Source organism: Octopus bimaculoides, chromosome 6 (genome assembly GCF_046866305.1).
Source record: "Octopus bimaculoides isolate indiv1 chromosome 6, ASM4686630v1, whole genome shotgun sequence".
Classification (NCBI taxonomy): Eukaryota; Metazoa; Mollusca; class Cephalopoda; order Octopoda; family Octopodidae; genus Octopus; species Octopus bimaculoides.
The window spans coordinates 61,997,628-62,005,127 of record NC_142933.1 but is presented as its reverse complement, the minus strand read 5'-3'; the positions used below and the strand labels follow the sequence as shown (position 1 = coordinate 62,005,127).

At 38.3% G+C, this 7,500-nt stretch overlaps 1 long non-coding RNA gene across 1 annotated transcript in view; it reads left to right on the top strand.

Moving 5' to 3' along the window:
- LOC149135151 (uncharacterized) overlaps positions 1-4,135 on the top strand; it is an 82,659-nt gene extending 78,524 nt beyond the window's left edge. The window contains exon 3 of the long non-coding RNA XR_016242293.1: positions 3,191-4,135. This is a non-coding gene — a long non-coding RNA (uncharacterized LOC149135151). The remainder of the gene's footprint in view (positions 1-3,190) is intronic.
- The last annotated feature ends 3,365 nt before the right edge of the window (positions 4,136-7,500 follow it).

Genomic DNA, 7,500 nt, shown 5'->3' with positions numbered 1-7,500 from the left:
TCTTTATCAACTACGTTAACTTTGCAGGTTCTTAAGTTATTCTTCCTTGACTTTAAATCTTAGTGATAGTCTTTTAGTTCATGAATGAACGCCTTCTTTATTCATGCGACTTCGAAACAATAATTTGTGATATCTCAAAATCATGATGTTTTTGGGGAAATTTTATTATTATTATTACCAACAATTATGAGGTGTGAAGCTGTCAGAACCGTCTTTGAAAAGACTGTACAAAAACCTCGTGGAAACGCCCACAGCAAAGACCAGGGGGACACTCCTGCCAGACAACAATAGTAAGTAGAGTTCTCCTCTAAATTTATTTTACAATGGTGATGCTCAGAATAGATTGTGTAAATGTCAGGGGCCTCGGTTACCTTTTTAAATGATCTGAGATCCCTTAGTATAGATGTTGCAGCCATTACTGAATCCAGACTATCCGACCTACCGGACCTCATCACCTTTTTTGGTGGATGCGAGATCTACCTATCTCCGTGTCGACCGAGAGGGGCGGTGGTAGTACTGTGGTGTTTTTCCGGAAGGGTCTGGATTTGAAAATAAAAGCAGTCTTCCTGGATCAACAAGGTAAGTTGGTGATCCTAGATGTGAACTAAGACAAATCCACTGTTGTAATCCTTAATGTCGAATTGTTATAACGCCCACTTCAATATAGCAGTATAGGTTTTAGACGAGTAAAGACACGACGGCGGTGCTTTCAGACTGGTGACTGTCTGTGCTCCGACAGGGGCAGGGTGGTCTGATTACTTCAAGCGTCTGGAGGTTTTCCTGGGAACGACTCGGACTTTAGCATTAGTAGGGGGTTGGAACGCTGTTTTAGATGGCCGTTTCGATTGCGTGGGAATATCTGATAGAAATATGGGTGCAAAAGCCTCAAAAACCTGCTCACACGTTTTTAATTATGTGACAGGTACCAACTAAAATACTCGAATGTGCCAATGTGACACATTCGGGTCATCTAGATCGTGTCTAGATAGGATATTTTGTAGGCCAGCGGACAAGGATAGCATAGGGTGTCCACAAATTCACATGGTCGGTTACACAGACCACAGATCTGCGATCTGTACGGTCGACTTAGATAGGCTTCATAGACAGAGTCCCGGTTACTGGAAGCTGAACACGTCGTTACCGGCGTGTCAAGCTTAGAGAGACCGGATCAGCAAATTAGTTAAGGGCAATTAGCGGTAGAGATAAATAAAATAGAGGAAGATTTAGTTAGAAAGTTAGATGAGGCGCTTACTCTTCCGCTTTCTGTGGAAGGGGCGCTTTCCACTAGTCAGGCATTCCATCTGCTGTCAGCAGCCGCTGAATGGAGGGCTGGGCATGCCATGGTTACTAATGCGCAGACAACGTTTCCTTGACGGTGAACAAGTGTGGTCACCGTTTGTAAGAGACACTTTTCCACAGCTCGTCTCTTTGATTGAGCTGCAATCCTGGATTAGGCATAGACCGAGGAGGGGTGCTTGGCACCTCGAGTGGTGTCAAGCGCTCACAGCCTTCCGCCAGGCGGGAAATGCGGTCGGTGGTAGTTCAACTCTAGCGTTCTATAGAGGTCTAGTGGAGGGAAACTCCGACGACGTTCTCGGATGAAGATTAACTAACCGGTCTGTTTCAGAGAGCTTTCGCGCCTGGGGCTATGGATAACTTCCAGAAATCCCTTGCCTAGCAGTGCTACCAATGGGCGCTGCTTTTTCGGGATAAACTTTACAGGTAAGGAAGTGCCGTCAGCCGGGCCTGCCCGATGTGCGCCCAGAACGATGGAACCATGCTGCACGCCTTAGTCCAGTGCCCGAGTATCGCTGACTTGTGGGTTTATGTCGAACACCTGCTATCGCATGTATGACGGATCTGGCTATCAGCTGAATCCATTGTGAAGATTGCCCCGCTGCCCTCTTTTGGCCGGGAGGGGCACGCTATTTTTATTTGTCTAATGGCTGTAGCGAAAGAGGTAGTATGGTGGACTCGTTTGAAAGGGCTAAAGACAGACACTTATGTCTTTGGCCAAGCCCTCATCAACTTTTTCAAGTTTCATTTGAAAAGGAAGTTGAGAGTGGAGAGGGAAGTGTTGCCTTGTAGTAAGTTTATTGAAAGGTGGATGAATGCTGGAAGAATGACCAGTGTGAAAGGACCAGTTCTGAGCGAGCTCTTGTGAAAAAGAGAAGGGCTCTTGCCTTGTTGTTCAGACATTCGTGGCTTTCGTGGGTTTTTCCACGAGGACCTTAAAGCGCCTTCCCTATTGGTAGTTTAATTTGTTTGATTTTTAACTGTTATATATATTGTGTACACGCGAAAACCCATTGTATCGTCCTATTTTGTCTTTAATGTTGTTATATGTCTTTTAATGTTATTTTATGTGAGCCCTTGTGGCTAATAAAAAATTGAATTATTATAGTTGTTATTATTATTATTATTATTATTATTATTATTATTTGTACCGCTTGTTCAATTTCGTTTTATTGTTTTCCCTTATCCATACGTCTAGTGGTTTTACAAGTTTCCGTAAAATCCTTTTTGTGGGTACTGTTATTGTTTTGATTCCGCACCCCTCCTCACCCGTCTCATAAACTTGAATGTTTCTAAAAAAAAATCACTTCTTCTTTAGTATGTTTCATTCTTACCCACGACCTTGGGTGTAGTGTCTGTGAGAAAGGTCAATCATTTCTAATTGAGACAGAATCATATGTCTCTCAGTTATCATCTCGCCTTCAGTCAATATGATTGTTTTTCTTTAACATCATGTCAATTTCGAATTATTCTTGACTCTTACATTATCCAACATTTTCATTTGGCGTTGCTCCAGGTGACAAGAAGCTTTCGTTTACTTTTCTCTCGAACAGATGATAATATATGAATCAAGATTTTAACTAGATTTAATATAATCTTATTCTTCTATATTGTATATAATAATGCTGCCTGCCACTTTGAGTTACTTCGTTTAGATATATATAGATATCTTCATGCACACACACATATATGTGTGCGGTGGTGTGTGTGATATATATAGAAAATCTATGAGCTTTTGATAAAATAAGAAACCCTCCTGTTCTCATAGTCATCATCAGCTGTAGCAGTAACACCACCACCAACATCAACATCATCAGCTGCAGCAGCAATATCGTCATCATCATCTTCATTATTATTTGCTAATATTTTTTTGTTGGCTTACTTTATATTTCAGACAAAATATGGAAGTTTCTCTGAAAGCGAGAGTGTGAGAAGGGTGAATAAAATAAGTGGGGGAGAAAGAATTAAATGGAAATGAAAATCAAAGTGTGACGGTGAGACAGACAAATAGAGAAAGGATATAGATTGCGTGGCATATAAGATTGATAGGCACTAAAATTTAGTGAGTGCGCGGTTGTCAGCAGAAGTGGCATCACTCCTCTTTCTAGCTTATGTCACTTGATCCCCCTCTGGAGATCTTGCTTACACGTAGAACCAATCCCAAGGGGAACGTCTGGAATGGAAAATGGAATGTACCAGCAAATATTAAGATAGCGAAACAAATAATAAATAAAAATACCGCTTCACATACACACATTAATGTGACAGGTCTTACATACACACAGCATAGCGGACACGCATACACACCCGTACACGTAGACTTGCACACATATGTACGTGAGAGGGTGTAGCAGTGTATATTTATGAGTATGTTTGTGTACGCATACATGAATATACAAAACGATATGTACATATATTCATATTTTCTTTACACACACACACACACACACATACACACACACACACACGCGCACACACACGCACACACGCACACACACTCACACATATAACTGTGGAAACTGGTAAATCCGGGTGATCACCTGGTAATCAATAAGTAATTGATCTAATTTCAATCAAAATTATGGTCTATGAATATTATAACTATTCAGCCTACAAATAACACAGAAAGATGCAACATCAACAGCAACAACAACAACGACAACGACGGAGACGACGAAAGAACTGACCAACAGGCAAGTACAACTTTTAAAAACACCAGTCTCTCCTTCGCTAGTGCCACCATGTCCTCTCTTCAAAGAATAAAATTCTTTTCTCTTGGAGCGATAAATAAGATAAGAGGAATTAAGAATGAAGGGAGAAAGATGACAATATATGCAAAATAGTGGCAAGAGAATTATAATGTGTTACAGTAAAGATTTAGTGATTCACTGCAATGCAATTACAAGAGTTGAAATATAAAATAGTACAAGAAAAAGACTGAAATTTCACTTTAAATATAATTAGCAGTCATGGTATATTTCAAGCGAAAATATTCCTTTCCAAAGCTTGTGGAAAGAGAATATCTAGCTTCGTTATTATATCCGACCTATGAGAGATTTTAAAAATCTCGTATTACTCGCATGTGAATTATGGGGATTGAAATTGCCAAGAATCTCTTATTATGGTTGTGCAAGATGTGGTGTCAAGAATAGTCTTATAGCCAGGGGGCGTTGTTAGATTGTCCAGTTTGATATTCGTTTAATTACTGTCGTTTGTTTATGACTAGTGTTGTCTTATGATGGCGTCTTTCATTCATAATTTTACATTTCTATATACGGCCTTAATCATCATCTGTGATGTCATTATGCGAGCATTTGTCCAGGTGTCCTGTGATCGCTGAGGCGCATGTATTTAAGTATATATTATTTCAAATGTGCAAGTGTAGAATCGTGCAGCCGACATAATATTCTTTGCGTTTGGTGGACTTAATCTGGTATGTGACTTACGCTTGAAAACATATATATATATATATATATATATATATATATATATATATATATATATATATATATATATATATATATATGTAATTGACGAGAAAGTTGGCCTGTGCACTTAGGCTATGTGCATTGGCGAACTGTTTCTTCTATAGATATTTTATCAGAGAATTTTTTGAGTAGACTCGCAGTTTATAGACTTCCCAGCACCAATGCAGCCAACATTGTTGACAGCAATGCTTGTTCACACGCGGGAGAGCGAAAACTTAAGTAACTCTTAAAAAATATTCTTTCATTTCTCAGGCTTGAGGTCCTGTTGGCGACTTTCAAAGGCCGTATTAAAATGCTACATTTGAAGATATTTCAACAACATTTTCTAATATGCTGTAATTAATAATTGTTGTCAAAGAGCTCAGATAGTGAACACTTTGCCTGCGGACGAAATTTTGCCAGATTTCACATCTGAAACCTAAGTGGAAAAAAATGGTTTAAATCTTAAGACCAAAACAGTAATTTAATTGAGTTGTATACCCATGATTTGTACATAAAGATTCAGTATTTTTATCAGCACAAACGTGCCGCCACAAGTTCATATACACTAGTAATTCCAGTGGTTTTGAAAACGTTTCCAACTTCCTATATAATGCCTGCTACTTACATATTCGATAGATTGCGATTGAAAGACTGAAAAACTAAGATTTTGATTAGCATCATAAATACTGTTTTAATTAAAACAAAATGACTTATATTCTCCAAGTAATTTCTGCTCAGTGCTGCTATTCTCCAAGTAATTTCTGAATGACTTTATGAAGATTTTGTTGCTGTTTTGCTTCAGATCAGACCTGATTGAACACACCAATGAGCAAAGGTAATTTTGTGAGCACCCCAATTTTGTTTATAATCATATAATCTCTAGAACTCCATTACACTCTATCTGACTTCCCCTTTAAGGGTGGTAGGATGTGACATAGAAGAGTTAAAGGCTATCTGTAGCCAGTTCAGTGCTTAAGTTTAGAAAGTGATGTTGTATATAGGTGTTAGCAGTGATCTTCTATAGCTTCTAGTGCTGAATTCAAATACTACTTAGTATATAACTTGGTATGAGATGAGTATCGTCAAACTGGCTTGCCCTAGATACACTACGCAGATGAGAAACCTCCTGCGGTGATCCACTGATATAACGCGTTAGGAGTCTCAGCAAAATCACTGCTATGAATACCACCACCAGCAACAACAAAACCCCTTCACCACCACTACCACCACCTCCACCAATAACAGCAACAACAACAACAACTTCACTATCACCAACAACAAATACAACGGTAACAGCTTCCTCTCTACCTTCTCACACCGTCTCTGACTAACAAATATTGCATTAAGAAAACTGAGACCCATTCGGAACAGTATGAATGTGTGAGTATCTCAGTAACTTATTCCCAGATGCGCAAGCGATTAGAAGGCGGGGTTGAAATCCAACGACTAAATTTCCATAATTCGAGAACATAATATACATAAAACATATGTGAGATTAGGTTTAATGTATCAAACGTGATTAATTTGAATTACATATCGGTGAATGATACCAGCTAGTTTGATTGGAACGGGTTTGGGTTGGTAAAAAAGCTTAATGGCAAATACTAGTTTCTTTTATAAGGCAACCAACAAATTTAGTAGTCGATGTTGTTTATTGTCATTTGAATTATTTTAGTAAATATGGAGCTAACTACTATATTTACGATCTTTATTCTTACCGCATCAGTGAAGTACAGATTTCATTGCACTTGCTTCGATAAGACTGAAAAATCTTTGTAAACTTACTTGATTGTATCGTTGCTTGAAGAATAATTAACTCTATGACAGCATCCACACGAAAAAATGATGGTTAAGTTAGTGTTAGCAGAGAACGCTTAAAATCTAACTAGATGTAATTCCGAACTGAGAAAACCAATATAAGCGAATGACAAATATTATTTCGTCTATCGATAAGTTCTGAAGTCAACCCTGGACATCTTTCCATATCATCATGTTCTTATCAGCGATGTATAGCATTCACTGTACTTGCTAAAGTATTGACTAAAGCAGTAGTAGGCCTGTCAAGGAATGGAACAACGCAATACACAAGGATTTTTGTTCATTTTCATGTGTCTTGATTCTGCTTGCACTGACGATTAAAAAGTGCATTTTGTGCACTAATTATGAAATCATATGATCGTATCATATCGATCGCATTTAAATGAAACAATTGTAACCTGCAGTAAGAACTGACTTACCCACAACATTGTACTCTATAATTGCACAAACACACACACATTATTATTATTATTATTATTATTATTATTACTTAAAACAATTTTATTTGGCCCCTTTCAACTTAAATTTTAGGTTCCTATAACGAAACTTGGAAACTTTAAGATGCTGGAGCCGAATAAAAGTCTTTTGAATAAAGATTTACTACATATATATATATATATATATATATATATATATATATATATATATATATATATATGCTGGAGCACCGCCTGGAAGGGTTTAAGTCTGGTATTTAGTCTGCTCTTTAGTCTCTCTTTGCCAAACCACAAGGTTACAAGGACGTAAACACACTTACCGGTTGACAAGCGGTGTCGGGAAACAAGCACAGGCATAAAAGCACACGCACACACACACACACACACACACACACACACACGCATAGATATATACATATATACTCTTTTACTCTTTTATACGTTTCAGTCATCTGACTGCGGCCATGCTGGAGTACCGC